We start from the raw sequence: 20,232 nt of genomic DNA on the forward strand, positions 1-20,232 counted from the left end.
TCATCTTAGGCAGACAGACTAGAGTTCAAACTGAAACCACATTTGTAGAGTCTTAGTATAAACAGTGTCATAGGAAAAAGAAAATGTTCCCCAAATGAGAAAATAATTGTAAAGTTGATGTTTTAAGAAGGAGAGAGAGACGATGGAGGGGAAGAGGGAGAGAGAGAGAGTGAATAAGAGACAGATAGCTTTTGAACAGGTTTTAAAAGATGCTTAAACAGATGGTCCAAGATGAAGGGAATCTATGCTACAATTCTATTTATTTGACCTATGAACTTTGGACCTGTGGTGCACAGAATAATGGTCTCCCTCAAGATGTCCAGATACTAACCACAGGAAAGACTTGTAAATCACTCCTAGCTCTGAATTGGAAAGGGGTCTGTATTTACAGTTTCTGGCCAGACATGAAAGGGCATGGGAGTTCTCACTCCCTTCTCAAAACAAAGAAAAAGCTAAAGATGCTGAAAATCAGCTTTCCTTAGATTTGTAAGAAAAGTGAGGTCAAGGATAAATCACTGCCCTGAAAACTAGACAGAGAGAGAGAGATGGATACTGAAAATCACAGCTTTCCAACACCACAGCCAGAAGCAAAACCCAAACTGGATCCAGGACCTCTGCAAATGCTTAAACTGTTAAAAAATTGCTGTTACTGGAAGAAGTGAATAAATAGTGTGCATCCAAAAATATGCAGAATTATTAAAAATCACTATCAAGCATTAATAATACACATATGCTATTTTTATGGATTTTGTGATATTTGTGGCAATCAATGCTTTGTACAGACATGTAATACTTTGTTATTCTTTTTTTTTTTACTTTAAATATACACTTTTCATAAAAACAGACAAACACAAAGACCTGTTATTGACAAACTGCTGAAGGTGCAATATAAACTAGTTTGAAATCAAAGTGCCAGGAGCCAAGTTTGGAGGAACAGAGCTCACATTTATAAGTTTTGCCTCCAGGATTCCTATCAGCTTCTCCCATTGAAGATCAGAAAAAGAGTTCTTCATGCTTTTTGCAATGCAGGAAACAAAAGTAACCATTTTGAAATACTCCAGAACATTCTATTTTCATAGAATTATGAGAATAGAATTATGAGTCGTTATAAAGGACTACACTCAAAGAAAAACTATTTAACTAGAGCCTACTTTGTTGGAGAAGACACCAGAGAGTCCCTTAGACTGCAAGGAGATCCAACCAGTCCTTGATAAAGGAAATCAGTCCTGAATACTCATAGGAAGTGTTGAGGCTGAAGCTGAAACTCCAATACTTTGGCCACCTGATGTGAAGAACTGACTCATTGGAAAAGACTCTGATGCTTGGAAAGATTGAAGGCAAGAGGAGAAGGGGATGACAGAGGATGAGATGGTTGATTGGCATCACCAATGTGATGAGTTTGAGCAAGCTCTGAGAGTTGATGATGGACAGAAAAGCCTGGGGTGCTGCACTCCATGGGGTTGCAAAGAGTCGGGCATGATTGAGCAACTGAACTTAACCAATATTGGGGAACGGAAATTACATTCTAGCCTTCTAATGTCATACCTGGAAGGGAAGAAAATGCTGAGAAGCACTTGTGAAGTCACAGCCTCAGAGCACATGCTCATTGAAAAACTGAGATCTAATCTTGGGAATATAGGAATTCCCCCTCAACCCATGTCTTAGCACCATTAAGATCAGGCTGCTGTATAGAAAAGGATTTCAGCTAAAAGGACTGCAAGGATCAGACCCTACTTTAAAAGACAAAGAAGAGACAAAATTACAGATACCAGAGTAAATATTAGCCTCTAATACATACAGGTCTAGCAAACATTAAACACAGTTAAACCTCTTGCCACTTGAACTTAAAACCTCTCATTAAAGATCTGTTTGCTTCAGGAATTTTATCCAATACAGCATGTCTGCTTTTGTTAGGTAGGAAGCTAGGCATGAGTGAAGAGGATTGGCCTAAATATTTAAATTTTAAACCTCACCCCAGAAGATGGAGGAGGAATAGGACAGGGAGACCACTTTCTCCCCAACAAATTCATCAAAAGAACATTTAAATGTTGAGTAAATTCCACAAAACAATTTCTGAATACTGGCAGAGGACATCAGGCACACAGAAAAGTAGCCCATTGTCTTCGAAAGATGTTTGATCAATGGTCCTGTACAGATGGAGAAGTCTTGAGGCTACTGTAAAAGTAAGATTAAAAACCAGAAGCAGAAGGCTTAAGTCGAAATCCTGAGAATACCAGAGAACTCCTGACTCCAGAGAACATTAATCAACTGGAGCTCATCAAATGCCTCCATACCTACACTGAAACTAAGCACCACCCAAGGGCCAACAAGTTCCAGAGCAAGACATACCAGGCAAATTCTCCAGCAACACAGGAACATAGCCCTGAGCTTCAATATACAGGCTGCCTAAAGTCACTCCAAACCCACTGACATCTCATAAGTCATTACTGGACACTTCATGGGACGCCAGAGAGAAGAAATCCAGCTCCACCCACCAGAACACAGGCACAAGCTTCCCTAACCAAGAAACCTTGAAAAACCAGTCATATAGCCCCACCCACAATGAGGAACCTCCACAATAAAGAGAACTCCACAAACTGCCAGAATACAGAAAGCCCACCCCAAACTCAGCAATATAAACAAGATGAAGAGATAGAGGAATACCCTTCAGGTAAAGGAACAGGATAAATGCCCACCAAACCAAACAAAAGAGGAAGAGACAGGGAATCTACTTGATAAAGAATTCCAAATAATGACAGTGAAAATGATCCACAATCTTGAAAACAAAATGGAATCGCAGATAAATAGCCTGGAGACAAGGATTGAGAAGATGCAAGAAAGCTTTAACAAGGACCTAGAAGAAACAAAAAAGAGTCAGTATATAACGAATAACGCAATCAGTTCAGTTCAGTCACTCAGTTGTGTCCGACTGTTTGCGACCCCATGAATTGCAGCACGCCAGGCCTCCCTGACAATCACCAACTCCTAGAGTTCACTTAGACTCACATCCATCGAGTCAGTGATACCATCCAGCCGTCTCATTCTCTGTCGTCCCCTTCTCCTCCTGCTCCCAATCCCTCCCAGCATCAGAGTCTTTTCCAATGAGTCAACTCTTCACTTGAGGTGGCCAAAGTACTGAGTTTCACCTTTAGCATCAGTCCTTCCAAAGAAATCCTAGGGCTGATCGCCTTCAGAATGGACTGGTTGGGTCTCCTTGCAGTCCAAGGGACTCTCAAGAGTCTTCTCCAACACCACAATTCAAAAGTATCAATTCTTCTGTGCTCAGCTTTCTTCACAGTCCAACTCTCACATCCATACTTGACCACAGGAAAAACCATAGCCTTGACTAGACAGACCTTTGTTGGCAAAGTAATGTCTCTGCTTTTGAATATGCTATCTAGGTTGATCATAACTTTTCTTCCAAGGAGTAAGCATCTTTAATTTAATGGCTGCAGTCACCATCTGCAGTGATTTTGGAGCCCCCAAAAATAAAGTCTGACACTGTTTCCACTGTCTCCCCATTTTTTTCCCATGAAGTGATTGGACCGGATGCCATGATCTTCGTTTTCTGAATGTTGAGCTTTAAGTCAACTTTTTCACTCTCCTCTTTCACTTTCATCAAGAGGCTTGTTAGTTCCTCTTCACTTTCTGCCATAAGGGTGGTGTCATCTGCATATCTTAGGTTATTGATATTTCTCCCGGCAATCTTGATTCTAGCTTGTGCTTCTTCCAGTCCAGCGTTTCTCATGATATACTCTGTATATAAGCAAAATAAGCAGGGTGACAATATACAGCCTTTGCGTACTCCTTTTCCTATTTGGAACCAGTCTGTTATTCCATGTCCAGTTCTAACTGTTGCTTCCTGACCTGCATACAGATTTCTCAAGAGGCAGGTCAGGTGGTCTGGTATTCCCATCTCTCTCAGAATTTTCCACAATTTAATGTGATCCACACAGGGAAAGGGTTTGGCATAGTCAATAAAACAGAAATAGACGTTTTCTGGAAGTCTCTTGCTTTTCCCATGATCCAGCGGATGTTGGCAATTTGATCTCTGGTTCCTCTGCCTATTCGAAAACCAGCTTGAACATCTGGAAGTTCACAGTTCACATATTGCTGAAGCCTGGCTTGGAGAATTTTGAGCATTCCTTTACTAGCATGTGAGATGAGTGCAATTGTGTGGTAGTTTGAGCTTTCCTTGGTATTGCCTTTCTTTGGGATTGGAATGAAAACTGACCTTTTCCAGTCCTGTGGCCGCTGCTGAGTTTTCCAAATTTGCTGGCATATTGAGTGCAGCACTTTCACAGCATCCGCTTTCAGGATTTCAAATAGCTCACCCGGAATTTCATCACCTCCTCTAGCTTTATTCATAGTGATGCTTTGCAAGGCCCACTTGACTTCACATTCCAGGATGTCTGGCTCTGGATTAGTGATCACATCATCATGATTATCCTGGTCATGAAGATTTTTTTGTACAGTTCTTCTGTGTATTCTTGCCACCTCTTCTTAATATCTTCTGCTTCTGTTAGGTCCATACCATTTCTGTCCTTTATCAAGCCCATCTTTGCATGAAATGTTCCCTTGGTATATCTAATTTTCTTGAAGAGATCTCTAGTCTTTCCCATTCTGTTGTTTTCCTCTATTTCTTTGCACTGATCGCTGAAGAAGGCTTCCTTATCTCTTCTTGCTATTCTTTGGAACTCTGCATTCAGATGCTTATATCTTTCCTTTTCTCCTTTGCTTTTTGCTCCTCTTCTTTTCACAGCTATTTGTAAGGCCTCCCCAGACAGCCATCTTGCTTTTTTGCATTTCTTTTCCATGGGGATGGTCTTGATCTCTGTCTCCTGTACAATGTCATGAATCTTATTCCATAGTTCATCAGACACTCTATCTATCATATCTAGGCCCTTAAATCTATTTCTCAATTATACTGTATAATCATAAGGGATTTGATTTAGGTCATACCTAAATGGTCTAGCGATTTTCCCTACTTTCTTCAATTTAAATCAGAATTTGGCAATAAGGATTTCATGATATGAGCCACAGTTAGCTCCCAGTCTTGTTTTTGCCGATTGTATAGAGCTTCTCCTGTGGTCCACTGGAGAAGGGAATGGCAAACCACTTCAGTAATCTTGCCTTGAGAACCCCATGAACAGTATGAAAAGGCAAAATAATAGGATACTGAATGAGGAACTCCCCAGATCAGGTGTCCAATATGCTGCTGGAGATCAGTGGAGAAATAACTCCAGAAAGGACGGGATGGAGCCAAAGCGAAAACAATACCCAGCTGTGGATGTGACTGGTGATAGAAACAAAGTCCAATGCTGGAAAGAGCAATATTGCATACGAACCTGGAATGTCAGGTCCATGAAGCAAGGGAAATTGGAAGTGGTCAAACAAGAGATGGCAAGAGTGAAAGTCAACATTCTAGAAATCAGCAAACTAAAATGGACTGGAATGGGTGAATTTAACTCAGATGACCATTATATCTACTACTGCGGGCAGGAATCCCTCAGAAGAAATGGAGTAGATCATGGTCAGCAAAAGAGTCCGAAATGCAGCACTTGGATGTAATCTCAAAAACGACAGAATGATCTCTGTTCGTTTCCAACAGAATAGATATTGAATGGAAAACCATTCAATATCACCGTAATCCAAGTCTATGCCCCAACCAGTAATGCTGAAGAAGCTGAAGTTGAACGGTTCTATGAAGACCTACAAGGCCTTGTAGAACTAACACCCGAAAAAGATGTCCTTTCATTATAGGCGACTGGAATGCAAAAGTAGGAAGTCAAGAAACATCTGGAATAGCAGGCAAGTTTGGCCTTGGAATGCAGAATGAAGCAGGGCAAAGACTAATAGAGTTGTGCCAAGAAAATGCACTGCTCATATCAAACACCCTTTTCCAACACCACAAGAGATGACTCTACACATGTACATCACCAGATGGTCAAGACCGAACTCAGATTGATTATATTCTTTGCAGCCAAAGATGGAGAAGCTCTATACAGTCAGCAAAAACAAGACCGGAAGCTGACTGTGGCTCAGATCATAAGTAATGCAATAAATGAGATCAAAAACACTCTGGAGGGAACACATGGTAGAAGAAAGGAGGCAGAAGATAGGATTAGTGAAATAGAAGATAGAATGGTAGAAATAAATGAATCTGAGATGAAAAAAGAGAAATGTATTGAAAGAAATGAGGACAATCTCAGAGACCTCCAGGACAGTGTTAAATGCCCCAACATTCGAATCAAAGAGTCCCAGAAGAAGAAGACAAAAAGAAAGACCATGAGAAAATACATGAGGAGACAATAGTTGAAAACTTCCTTAAAATGGGGAAGGAAATAATCACCCAAATCCAAAAAACCCAGAGAGTCCCAAACAGGATAAACCCAAGGTGAAACATCCCGAGACACATATTAATCAAATTAACAAAGATCAAACACAAAGAACAAATATTAAAAGTAGCAAGGGAAAAACAACAAATAACACACAAGGGGATTCCCATAAGGATAACAGCTGATATTTCAATAGAAACTCTTCAGGCCAAGAGGGAATGGCAGGACATACTTACAGTGATGAAAAAAAAAAAAAATGACCTACACTCCAGATTACTGTACCCAGCAAGGATCTCATTCAAGTATGAAGGAGAAATGAAAAGCTTTACAGACAAGCAAAAGCTGAGAGAATTCAGCACCACCAAACCAGCTCTCCAACAAATGCAAAAGGATCTTCTCTAGACAGGAAACACAAAAAGGGTGTATAAACTCAAACCCAAAACAATAAAGGAAATGGCAACGGCATCATACTTATCAATAATTACCTTAAACGTAAATGGGTTGAATGCCCCAACCAAAGGAAAAAGACTGGCTGAATGGATACAAAAACAAGACCTCTATATATGTTGTCTACAAGAGACCCATCTCAAAACAGCAGACACATACAGACTGAAAGTGAAGGGCTGGAAAAAGTTATTCCACACAAATAGAGACCAAAAGAAAGCAGGAGTAGCAATACTTATATCCAATAAAATAGACTTTAAAACAAACTCTATGAAAAGAGAAAGAAGGACACTACATAATGATCAAAGGATCAATCCAAGAAGAAGATATAACAATTATAAATATATATGCACCCAACAGAGGAGCACAACAATATGTAAGACAAATGCTAACAACTATGAAAGGGGAAATTAACAATAGCATAATAATAGTGGGAGATTTTAATACGCCCACTCACATCTATGGATAGATCAACTAAACAGAAAATTAACAAGGAAACATAAACTTTAAGTGATACGTTAGACCTAATTGATATTTATAAGACATTTCACTCCAAAACAATAAATTTCACCTTTTTGTCAAGTGCACACAGAACCTTCTCTAGGATAGATCACATCCTGGGCCATATATCTAGCCTTGGTAAATTCAAAAAAATGAAATCATTCCAAGCATCTTTTCTGACCACAATTCAGTAAGATGAGATTTCAATTACAGGAGAAATACTATTAAAAATTCCAACATATGGAGGCTGAACAACATGCTGCTGAATAACAAACAAATCACAGAAGAAATCAGAAAATAAATGAAAATATGCATAGAAACGAATGAAAGTTAAAACACAACAGCCCAAAACCTATGGGACACTGTAAAAGCAGTGCTAAGGGGAAGGTTCATAGCAATACAGGCATACCAGAAGAGACAAGAAAAAGGTCAAATAAATAACCTAACTCTACACCTAAAGCAACTAGAAAAGGAAGAAATTAAGAACCCCAGGGTTAGTAGAAGGAAAGAAATCTTAAAAATTAGGGCAGAAATAAATGCAAAAAAAAAAAAGAAGAAGAGAGAGAGACCATAGCAAAAATCAACAAAGCCAAGAGCTGGTTCTTTGAGAGGATAAATGAAATTGACAAACCATTAGCAAGACTCATCAAGAAACAAAGGGAGAAAAATCAAATCAACAAAATTAGAAATGAAAATGGAGAGATTGCAACAGACAACACAGAAATACAAAGGATCATAAGAGACTACTATCAGCAATTATATGCCAACAAAATGGACAACGTGGAAGAAATGGACAAGTTCTTAGAAAAGTACAACTTTCCAAAACTGAACCAGGAAGAAATAGAAAATCTTAACAGACCTATCACAAGCATGGAAATTGAAACTGTAATCAGAAATCTTCCAGCAAACAAAAGCCCAGGTCTAGACGGCTTCACAGCTGAATTCTGCCAAAAATTTAAGAAAAGCTAACACCTATCCTACTCAAACTGTTCCAGAAAATTGCAGAAGAAGGTAAACTTCTAAACTCATTCTATGAGGCCACTTTCACCCTAATACCAAAATCTGACAACAATGCCACCAAAAAAGAAAACTACAGGCCAATATCACTGATGAATATAGATGCAAAAATTCCTTAACAAAATTCAAGCAACCAGAATCCAACAACACATTAAAAAGATCATACACCATGACCAAGTGGGCTTTATACCAGGGATGCAAGGATTCTTCAATATCTGCAAATCAATCAATGTAATACACCACATTAACAAATTGAAAAATAAAAGCCATATGATTATCTCAATAGATGCAGAGAAGGCCTTTGACAAAATTCAACATCCATTTATGATAAAAACTCTCCAGAAAGCAGGAATAGAAGGAACATACCTCAACATAATAAAAGCTATATATGACAAACCCACAGTAAACATTATCCTCAATGGTGGAAAATTGAAAGCATTTCCCCTAAAGTCAGGAACAAGACAAGGGTGCCCACTCTCAGCACTACTATTCAACATAGTTTTGGAAGTTTTGGCCACAGCAATCAGAGCAGGAAAAGAAATAAAAGGAATCCAAATTGGAAAAGAAGAAGTAAAACTCACTGCAGATGACATGATCCTCTACATAGAAAACCCTAAAGACTCCACCAGAAAATTACTAGAGCTAATCAATGAATATAGGAAAGTTTCAGGATATAAAATCAACACACAGGAAACCCTGGAATTCCTATACACTAATAATGAGAACATAAAAAGAGAAATTACGGAAACAATTCCATTCACCATTGCAACGAAAAGAATAAAATACTTAGGAATATATCTACCTAAAGAAACTAAAGACCTATATATAGAAAACTATAAAACACTGGTGAAAGCAATCAAAGAGGACACTAATAGATGGAGAAATATACCGTGTCCATGGATCAAAAGAATCAATATATTGAAAATGAGTATTCTTCCCAAAACAATCTATAGATTCAATGCAATCCCTATCAAGCTACCAACGGTATTTTCCACAGAGCTAGAACAAATAATTTCACAATTTGTATGGAAATACAAAAAAAACTAGAATAGCCAAAGCAATCTTGAGAAAGAAGAATGGAACTGGAGGAATTAACCTGCCTGACTTCAGGCTCTACTACAAAGCCACAGTCATCAAGACAGTATGGTACTTGCACAAAGACAGAAATATAGATCAATGGAACAAAATAGAAAGCCCAGAGATAAATCCACACACCTATGGACACCTTATCTTTGACAAAGGAGGCAAGAATATATCTTGGAGAGAAGACAATCTCTTTAACAAGTGGTGCTGGGAAAACCAGTCAACCACTTGTAAAAGAATGAACTAGAACACTTTGTAACACCATACACAAAAATAAACTCAAAATGGATTAAAGATCTAAACGTAAAACCAGAAACTATAAAACTCCTAGAGGAGAACATAGGCAAAACACTCTCCAACATAAATCACAGCAGGATCCTCTATGACCCACTCCCATTATATTGGAAATAAAAGCAAAAATAAACAAATGGGACCTAATCAAAATTAAAAGCTTCTGCACAACAAAGGAAACTATAAGCAAGGTGAAAAGACAGCCTTCTGAATGGGAGAAAATGATAGCAAATGAAGCAACTGACAAACAGCTAATTTCAAAAATATACAAGCAACTCCTGCAGCTCAATTCCTGAAAAATAAACGACCCAATCAAAAATGGGCCAAAAAACTAAACAGACATTTCTCCAGAGAAGACATACAGATGGCTAACAAACACATGAAAAGATGCTCAACATCACTCATTATCAGAGAAATGCAAATCAAGACCACGATGACGTACCATTTCCCACCAATCAGAATGGCTGCTATCCAAAGTCTACAAGCAATAAATGCTGGAGAGGGTGTGGAGAAAAGGGAACCCACTTACACTGTTGGTGGGAATGCAAACTAGTACAGCCACTATGGAGAACAGTGTGGAGATTCCTTAAAAAACTGGAAATAGAATTGCCTTATGACCCAGCAATTCCACTGCTGGGCATACACACTGAGGAAACCAGAATTGAAAGAGACACATGTACCCCAATGTTCATCGCAGCACTGTTTACAATAGCCAGGACATGGAAACAACCTAGATGTCCATCAGCAGATGAATGGATAAGAAAGCTGTGGTACATATGCACGATGGAGTATTACTCAGCTATTAAAAAGAATACATTTGAATCAGTTCTAATGAGGTGGATGAAACTGGAGCCGATTATACAGAGTGAAGTAAGCCAGAAAAAAACAAAAAAAAAAACCAATACACTATACTAATGCATATATATGGAATTTAGAAAGATGACAATGATAACCCTGTATGCAAGACAGCAAGAGACACAGATGTATAGAAGTCTTTTGGACTCTGGGAGAGGGCGAGGGTGGGATGATTTGGCAGAATGACATTGAAACATGTATAATATTTTGTCTGGGGAGAGTCGCCAGTCCAGGTCCGATGCCTGGTGCAGGATGCTTGGCGCTGGTGCACTGGGATGACCCAGAAGGATGGTGCGGGGATGGAGGTAGGAGGGGGGTTCTGGATGGGAAGAACGTGTATACCGTGGTGAATTCATGTTGATGTGTGGCAGAGCCATTGCAATATTGTGGAGGAGTTGGCCTCCAATTAAAATAAATAAATTTGTAAAAAGAAAATAATAAAAGATGTATAAAAACATAAATCAAAAAATAAACCCCACCCCAGAAACATCCCATTGCTGCTGAGGAGAGATCACAAATATGCTGCAAAATAACAACAAAGACTTTTCCAACTCCCAAACATGCACCCTACGCACACAGTGGATATAAACCAACCACAGAAGGCACATGAGCCCTTAATGTACAGCTGTTTTCTCAAGTGACCTGAGGCAGCTGGGACCCTATTAAGGGTTCATAAATATTCTTTATAAACATACATCTGATTGTAACACACTGATTTTGGGAAAGACATATGCAATAGAGCCTGTTGTTTTGTAACTTGCAACTGTCAATCAAAACTGTCAGTCCACTTCCCACTAGATGAATAACTTAAAGACCAGTTTTGAAAACCAACCAAACCTCATCTTTCCAGCACCAGTGCTTCTCTTGCCTTGGCCCACCTCTCCCTTGAGCTGTTTTTTCTGTTCTTTATTCAATAACCTTGTTTTTGACACAGGTAAGACCTCAAATTCTTCTTCATGTTCTTACCAAGAACCCAGGACCATGAGGAAGGGTTCTCTTTGACTCTACCTATATGTGAACACTTTCAACAAGATATTACAAGCCATGCTAAAAGGCCAAACAAAGAAACATATGAAAACCAAAACCAGCAAATAGAAAAAAGAAAGTGGAACAAAGTAAGCATCAGAACCTAGACACAGTTACAGAAGAGATTTTGGAATTATCAGACTGGGAGTTAAAAATAGCTATGATTAGTATGCTGAGTACTCATTGGAAAAGTGTAAAACATTCAAGAGCTGATACATAAAGTAAAAAGAGAAATGAAAACCCTAAGAAAAAATATTTTAAATGCTGGAAGTCAATAGCAGAAATTGAGTGCCCTTTGGATTCATCAATGCACTGGAAATTACTGAGGAAAGAATCAGTGAACTAAAAGATATGTCAAAAGAAACTTTCTAAACTGAAAAGCAAGAGAAAAAGAAAAAAGAACTATCATACAATTACATTTTACACATGCATAATGGGAATATCATAAGACAAAAGGGATGGAAAGAACATTTGAATTATTAATGGTTGAGGAATTTCCAAAATTAGTGAGAAACAAGAAACCACAGAATGGGGACTCTCAGAGAACACCAAACAGAATAAATAACAACGGAGTTATAACAAGGCATGTCAGATTCAAACTGCAAAAGAAAAAGCAAAGACAAAGAGAAAATTCTGGAAGAAGCCAGATGGGAAAAATACACATCTTGCCTACAAATGAGGGAGGATAAGAGTTGAATTATACTTGGGTTCAGACACAATGCAAGTAAGATACCTTAAACATTGAAAGAAAAAAAAAATGTCACCCATGTAAATTTCTGGATTCAATAAAATTATCTCATTAAGTGAAAGGAAATCTTTCTGAAAAAAATTGAGAAAAAAGTTTCCAGTAGATTTAGATTACAAAAAAAAAAAAATTTTTTTAAATTCTTATGAGAGAAAGAAAACACTGCAGATCAGAAACTTGCATCTACATAAAAAGAGGAAAGTGGTAAAGGAAGCATTCATAAAGTATTTTAGTTTTCTCCTTGCTAATGGACCTAATATAAAAATTTCTTCAAATAGTAATAGCAGCTATGTATTTGAAAATTAAAGGTTATAGATGACTAAAATGAAGTAGAATAACGTTATGAGAAACTAGAGGAAGACATTGAGTATGATCTGTTACAAGGTATATGTACCACCTGTGAGGTGGTAGTTATTAGAAAACTGACTTAATTTGTTATAAATGTATGTTAAAGACTCCAGGACAGCCTCCAGGTTAAAAACAAAAATGATGAAAAGAGTCTTAGTATACACCTTCTTGGCTTCCCAGGTGTCTCAGCGGTAAAAAATCTGCCAAACAGTGTAGGAGACACAGTCCTATTCCTGGGTTGGGAAGATCCCCTGGAGAAGGGCATGGCAACCCACTCCATTGTACTTGCCTGGGAAATCCCATGGACAGATGAGTCTGGTGGAATGCAGTCCATGGGGCTACAAAAGATTCAGACATGACTTAACAACTAAACAACAAAAAAATACAACCTCTAGAGGATTAAAGTATGAAAGAAACATATTCTCCTACAAGACTGAAAAAATAACTGATTTTTAAAAGAATAGCAGTCTTAGCATATCCCTAGCATCCATCACAAAGGCTGATATCATAGGATATTTATAATATATGTAAAGGTAATCATTTTCTTCCTTTTAAAAAATGATATAGGAAAGTGAATCAACCACTGCCAATCTGTTTGTCTGTGCACTCTCTAGATAAGGATCGCTAAGTTCCATAGGTAGAATATTTTGGCTAACAATAATGGTATGAAAGTTAGTGTATAGGTAATCAGAGGACAAATTCCATGTGATAGTCTGTCTTCACCATGTATGTTAATAAATTTATCAAGTCTGTAGGTTTTTCTTTGAAGAGGATACTAAAATGCAGAAAAATAAAAATAAAATAAAATGGAAATGAACTTTCTTCAGTCAAATTACTGGAAGTCACACCTCCACAATATTAGTAATAGTCAAAATGCATAATATATCAGATCAAAAAGGATCAGGGATATGAGTGAGTCATGAGAACAGAAAGTAGAACTAGGACCTTGGTAGGAGTTGACATACAGGAGAGAAAATGAGAAATCAGAGGGATGCTATCTTTATTGACTACAATCCCAAACATATTATATATGAATATATTCCCTTGAGATTTATCTCCTGGACAGGGAAAAAAAAGGAAACAAAGGAAAGTAATAGCATGCATCCCAGGAGTTGTACACAGAGGCAGCTCAGGAGATATATTGGATATTTAATCACCATAAAAATATGGAAGAATAGGGTTTACTGCTAGCTAGTCTGACCTCCTGCTCACTCTAAAACACACATATATTATTATATTCTTTCATTTTATACTGAGAATTTTACATTGTATTTTTATTATGTTTTGATTAAGGGTTAAAGTCTTTATTTTCCATTGTGTACACATATAGATATATATTCTCATTTTATAAATTGAAAATTCTAAAACAGCTTTTAATTCTATTGTAACTACATATTCCAAATATATATACACAAGTATTTTCTCTATCTATCAATTTGGGATTAAATACTATATAAATATATATATATATATATAAAATCATATCTTTCCCTCTCTTTATATATATGGTAATAAAATCTTGATCTGTCAACTGTGGATGGTTATAAAAGACAAATAAATTTAGAGCAGTAAATAAATGTTGGAAGATAGAAGATGAGAAATGTTAAAGTAAAGTAGGCAAATTCAAAGAAAATTTAGCTATTTATGAAATGAAAAGCTGCTAATGTTATCAGAGGCTGAAAGAATTATATAATACAAAGTAATTACATTATAATGCTGAGAAGAGAATAAACACTTGCAATTCACCATTATACTAAAGTGATATATTGGCAAACAACATAAAACAAAATCTCACAAAATATAATAATATATTAAAACAAACATGATATGGCAGTAAACATAAATTTTCATATCTTAATCTTTGAAATCACTAATCATAAATTTTCATATTTTAAACTTTGAAAAATAATTATTTACAGGATAATGACAGGAGCTTAATGGATGTGCACACACACCCACACAAAAGCACTTACAGAGTAAGATTCACATTTGTGTTCTCTCAAGCACACAATAATCATGCATTATTTTCAAGTAGAAAATCTTATTATATCCCCAAAAAGGAATAGCACAAACCAAATCCCTTGATCATTAAAAGTAGACTAGAGAATATTACAAAAATCTCTTATATTAAAAAAAAAAAAGAAAGAAAAGACACAAGAAAGAAAAGCAACCCAAAGAATAAACAAATCAACAGAAAAGGAAGGAATGAAAAGAAGAGAAAAGCAGGGAGTAAAAGAGAGAGAGAAGAAGAAAGAAAAGGAAACTGAACAACATTATTGCTGAAACAATTACAAAACGTCAGAAAAATAAAAAAGCTTTAAATAATAAAGAAAAACTAAGCAAACTACTAGAAAACATTAATATAAAAACTCGTGATTTTTTTCTGATAAATAGGAACACTAATGAATAGATAAAAACTGATACATTGAAAAAAGTCAGAAGTCAACATAGTCACAAAAATAGAAGACAACTAAAAACATAAATATACAGAATTATAAGTGAAAAACCACTCAAAAATATAGAGAAAATTTAAGAAATTTTAAATCATTTTACTGAATCACATGCAAATAAACCTAAGTGGTGATTTTACTACTGCATCAATTTTTTAAAAATAAACTTAAAACAAAGGTAAATAATTAAACCTAAGTCAAATTATTATGTGGTGAATGTGAAAGTTGCTTAGTCATGTCTAACTCTTTGTGACCGCATGGACTGTAGTCCATGGAATTCTCCAGGCCAGAATACTGGAGTGGGTAGTCTGTCCCTTCTCTAGGGAAAGGAATTGAAACCAGGTCTCCTGCATTGCAGGCAGATGCTTTACCAGCTGAGACACAAGCCCAAGAATACTGGAGTGGATAGCCTATCCCTTCTCCAGGGGATCTTCACGACCCAGGAATCAAACTGGTGTTTCCTGCATTGCAGGGGGATTCTTTACCAAATTATGTGGTAGAAAAAGTAAACAGTTGTCAAAGAACTGCAGGAACACTGATATCTCAAGCAAAAAATAATAATCTTGAAGCTATTTAAGCCATGGGTAAATACTTCTCACACAAGTGAAACTGATTCCCCACCTTTGGTGATGACTCTTTTACTAGTTTACACATAAGCTGATCTATGAACTGCAACTACCAAGTCAACACTGAGATACTCAGAATTCCTTCCAACTTCTTGTGATCACGTCATAGATGATAAAATACAGGAAAACAAATGATTTTTTTCCCCCCAAATCCCATAGTTGAACCTAGAATCGGGATAAAACCCTGGTCTGTTCAATTCTAGAGACTTTTTTCCTTTAATTGTTTGTACACCTTAGAGAAAATGAGTTTGTTATTTAAACAAATTGTAGAAAAAGTTTCTTCACACGTTGTTGTTCAGTGACCCAGTCATGTCGGACTCTTAGTGACTTCATGAAATGTAGCACACCAGGCTTCCCGGTCCCTCAACATCTCCCAAAGTTTGCCCAAGCTCATGTCAATTGTATCGGTGATGCTATCCACCCAACTCATCCTCTGACACTCCTTTCTCCTTCTACCCTCAGTATTTCCCAGAATCAGGGACTTTTCCAGTGAGTCATCTGTTCTCATCAGATGACCAAAATACTGGAACTTCAGCCTCAGGATCAATCCTTTCAGTGAGTACTCAGGGGTAATTTCCCTTAAGTTTGACTGGTTTGATCTCCTTGATGTCCAAGGAACTTTCAGTAGTCTTCTCCAGCACCACAGTTTGAAGGCATCCATTCTTTGATGCTCTTCTCTTTTTATGGTCCACTCTCACTCCATACGTGACCACTGGGACGACCATAGCCTTGACTATATGGTGAAGGGTTAATAGGGTAGCAGAGATGTGCCTGCAAACGGGTCTCTCTGCTTGGGCTGAGCGTCCTTGCAAACGAGGCCTTCTGCCAAAGAGTCTGGACACAGCCTTGAGTTTAATGGTCCCTTGAAAACGAGGGAGCATTCCCTTCTTGAGATAAGAAGGAGATGAGGGCTTTGGGAAGACTCTGCAGTAGACAGGGATTTCATTCCCCTTTGCTATACAATAACATGTATGCACCTGTGCTGTGCTGAAAAGGCTTATTCATGCAGTCTGGAATTCTGCCTAGGGGGCTTTTATAATAAAGGGCAATTAGTTTTTTGCCCAGTTCTGTTCCTCCGGCCGGAGTGTGTGTCTGTCTTTTGTGTGTGTCTTGTTTTATGTCATTTCACTGGTAATCTCCAACAATATGGACCTTTGCTGGCAGAGTAATGTCTCTGCTTTTCAACGCATTGTCTAGGTTTGTCACAGCTTTCCTGTACATGACTCCAAAATAATAAGTTAGTTTGCTAGAAAAACTCTATAGGGTTGTTTTGCTTTGTTTTTTGCATATTTCACAAAAGTGTATATAACATTTCTAGATAAAAGAAGTGAGGGTTATTAGAATGTTTAATTGAGTTGTCAAAAAAAAAAAGTCAGGAGGTATTCGTTCCTGAAGCTACTAAAGTATATATATATATATATATATATATATATATATATATATATATACACACCAGAGAAGGCACTGGTAACCCACTCCAGTACTCTTGCCTGAAGAATCCCAGGGACAGGTGAGCCTGGTGGGCTGCTGTCTGTGGGGTCGCACAGAGTCAGACACGACTGAAGCGACTTAGCAGCAGCATATATATATATATATATATACATATATATACACCAAGATAGTTGAATGGAAAAATATGGTGGAAAAATTATTCTTGACTTTAAAAAATTAATTTTTATTGCCATAGGTTTTAATTACCTTTGTGATGTTGGGGGTCAATGATTGTGGATATCAAATTATATGGAGTCTAGTGCTTTAAAAAAAAAGGATTGGAAGGGGTGGTTTGTCAGTTAACCTTCAATATAAGTGATTATTATATCAGAATTTAAATATAATTAATTTTCTTTACTTTGCAATGAATCCCCTATAACTGGAATGCATGCCCAATATTTTAAATTAGAAAATCTAAAAAGAAATATTCTCATCTATATTTTTCTCCTATACACTTCTTATTCTGTTTACTTTCTTCTTATTGACTGTGGAAAATGAAAGCTTTTTCCACTAAAATTATTACTATTATCCCTTTGGATAAGTTGTTTCTTTCCTCTACTTAGATACAGTTCAATCTAGATACTCAAAAAATTGTCCTGTTTTAACTTCATATTTACTGAATCGTTTGAGAATGTTTTTTCTTTATGTTTGTGTTTATAGAGAGTTTGTTCCAAAAGTGAAGACATTCCTCATGTTTTAAATTTGTTACTTTTCACAAAGCAGCATCATTTAAATGCCATTTCCCTTCTTTGTTGATGATATTTCCTTTTAAATGACTTTTCTATGATGAGATTCACATAGCAAAGTGATTTTGTTTTGTTTTGTTGATAATTTGCATGGGAAAAAACCTATGAAACATTGATGTTAATTGGGTAACTTTAGTAACTATAGCTAGTTCACTCTCATTCCTGTAGTTTTATTATACAGCAAGGACTATACTCTTTATGAAGGAGCATGGCAATACTTGTCTTAAGATGAAAAACACAAACCTATAAACAGGTTTATATAGTTGTATGGTAATATTTAAATCAATGTTATCTATATGTGGTCTTCTAACTTAATAGGATGATTCAAATTATTTCACATGGACAATAAACAAGTCAGAGCTGATATCATTCATTCGGCAACTAAAAATGAGTTACTCCTTGGGTACTTCTCAAATTGCTGAATTTATAATTTTTAGCTTCATGACCTAGTTTACATACATCATTGAAATGTATCCTCAGGCCATGTAACCAAGATATTTTTCTTTTGATAGCTATTTTTTAATATTTTATTCTGCCCAGTTGTTTCAGTCACATTGTATTTGATATATGTTTAGGTCAGAGTTGTTACCTGTGCTAACTGTGTCTGTTAGTCAGTTTACATTAAAATCCATTTAAGGATATTTTTAGTTTTACTACAGAGTAGATCTTGTAAGGACAAAGTTGTGCATAGTTATTTATGGATGATTTCAGGCTGTTCCAGTGATTCTATTAAATTTGTTGCATAAAGTTTTTGGTTTCGACTTATATTCAATAAAATTTTTTTTTCCCAAATGTCCAATGTTCTGAATTTTGAACATCAGCATATTAATTCCACTTAATAATGTCCCTGAAATATAAGACGCAAGAACTGGAAAAAAAACTCAAAATTTTGAAAGAATATTCCTTGATGGCTCATAGGAATTGCTAACAGCAACTCTCTAAAGACTCTTTCAGTGGAAAAATGATAGTTACCTGTCACAGATTTATCCTCATAATGTTTCCTAATTAAGTTTAATCAATAAACTTTTAAGCCTCCTGAAACAAGCTGATTGCTAAATAACCACTGATTCTAGAATCTCTCCTATTATTTTTATATCATATTCTTGCATGAATAAATAATATTAATTTACCTAAAATTTATTACTTGTTTCCTAACTATGTGTGATTGTTATCATAGGTAGTGTTACATATTAGAAAGAAAATGGCAACTGAAGTCAGACAAATCTAAGATAAAATTCTAGCTTCATTAATGTCTCATTGGGTTAACTTCAATCAAGTTATGCAATTTTTGAATAGCTTAACATGCATATATAATTTCAGAGATTAAATATTAAAGTTTCCAAGGCTATGGTTTTTCCAGTGGTCATGTATGGATGTGAGAGCTGGGTTATAAAGAAAGCTGAGCACCGAAGAACTGATGCTTCTGAGCTGTGGTGTGGGAGAAGACTCCTGAGAGTCCCAACCAGTCCATCCTAAAGGGGATCAGTCCTGGGTGTTCACTGGAAGGACTGATGTTGAAGCTGAAACTCCAATAGTTTGGCCACCTGATGCAAAGAGTTGTCTCATTTGAAAAGACCCTGATGCTGAGAAAGATTGAGGGCAGGAGGAGAAGGGGATGACAGAGGATGAGATGGTTGGATGGCATCACCGACTCAATGAATATGGGTTTGAGTGGACTCCGGGAGTTGATGATGGACAGGGAGGTCTGGCATACTGTGCTTCATGGAGTCGCAAAAGTCGGACACGACAGAGTGACTGAACTGAACTGAAAGTTCCTAGAACTAGCATGGTACTTAATTAGAACTCAAGAAATTTTTCTTGATCCCATCTTATTGTTGTCCTCTAATTGGTGCTACTGTACTTATTCTAAAAATCATTTTATATTATACAGTTCTTGAATTATATTCTTTCCAAATGTCCAGTCTTTTGTGAGATCCTGTTGCCCTTATTCTCACATGGATCAATTCTTATAATCTAGTTACCAACGGATTATCAGCAGCAAGTTGAGCTCAAATGGCTCAGTACAAATGATAATGATTTTATGAAGGCCTCCAGGAAACAAATAAACATGAAAACAAACAAATTATCCCATAGAGGACATGCAATGGAATGTTGACTTAAGCAATCCCAATATTGCTATCTCTTCTCAGGCTAGCATTATGTCCCATAAAATAGCAGCCATGGATTTCCATCCTTACTTTGACAATCACTATCTCACTTGACAATCATCTCTATTGCAATTCTGATCACTGAGAGGAGGAACTAAGTGTT

Source organism: Budorcas taxicolor, chromosome 20 (assembly GCF_023091745.1).
Source record: "Budorcas taxicolor isolate Tak-1 chromosome 20, Takin1.1, whole genome shotgun sequence".
Classification (NCBI taxonomy): domain Eukaryota; kingdom Metazoa; phylum Chordata; class Mammalia; order Artiodactyla; family Bovidae; genus Budorcas; species Budorcas taxicolor.